Here is a 1,276-nt window from a genome sequence, read left to right on the forward strand (position 1 = left end):
ACGTGCTGAGTTAATATATATTTCAGCACATGTTTTTTTTTGAAAACCACATAAAAAATATAACAAATTTTTGATTATTTATTTACGTTTTTATATGTAAATTTCTTATTTTACGCCGGGTTATAAAGGATTAGGTTCTTGGATGATAAAAACTAAATTTTCTATTTTTATTATTCGCTGAATTGAACTCAAAAAAAATTAAAAAATAGCATTAAAATCATAAAAATTTTTTAATTACCTATTCAATTCTAGGAAAATGTGTATATATAGATAAAAGTCAAAATTGTAGTAATTAAAAATTAATAAACGATTGGTAAATCCAATTTTGTATGTTATATACATCTTTAAGTTTTAAATCTAAAAGTAAATTTCGTAAGAATATATTTGAGATAAAATATCATTAAATAGGGTAATTATGAAATTTTAATAATTATTTTTTTATAAATTAAATTTGTAAAATATATACAGGCAAAAATTTGCAACTTTTATTGTTTAATTATATTTTTTTATTTTAAATTTATTTTTACTCTAAAATTGCGTTTATTACTCAATGTCTCTTGTGATAGCAGCATTCGATTACTGAAGTTTTATATTTAAATTACTTATTTATAATTACGTAAAATTTTGGAAAATAAAATACATCTAAGCAAATCACATTCTTTATAAAATTATTATACAAATAATGTAGAAATAAAATTACCATTCGAGGCATAAAAAATAATTTGAACATTCTAAAAAACACTAAAATGGTATTTAATATATAAAAAAAATATCTTAAAACTCATCAATAATATGAATGCAAAAAATATACAGCAAGAAGGAATTAAAAAATTATAAATTTTAAGGTAGATTTGTTTTCATATTTTTAGGACTAAAATGTTCATTAGAAATGTATATATAGGATTAAAATTTATAATAAATAATTAGTTGTAAATATGTTGAGAAAAAAATATGTACTAATATGAATCTATATATTTTTTTTTCTTTTTATAAAAATTATGCATAAATTATAGTATTGATACGATTTGAATATTTCTAATGCTACAGTTTTTTGGGTGTTTATTTATTTTACTTAGTTTTAATTTTATATTACAATTCCGTCTCTAAAAGGTGATATGATGCTTTTTTAGTTGTTTCGAGTCAGAATTACAACTCAAAAGTTTAAATTATTGATTGCGAATATGATATTTAATAATTTGATTTATGCACAGAAATCGAAATATTAAAACATTCCTTGATATCATTTATCAATAAGGCGTAATTTTTTTATATACAT

Source organism: Rhyacophila brunnea, unplaced genomic scaffold (assembly GCF_057557595.1).
Source record: "Rhyacophila brunnea isolate RB1 unplaced genomic scaffold, BYU_Rbru_1.0 scaffold_80, whole genome shotgun sequence".
NCBI classification, from domain to species: Eukaryota; Metazoa; Arthropoda; class Insecta; order Trichoptera; family Rhyacophilidae; genus Rhyacophila; species Rhyacophila brunnea.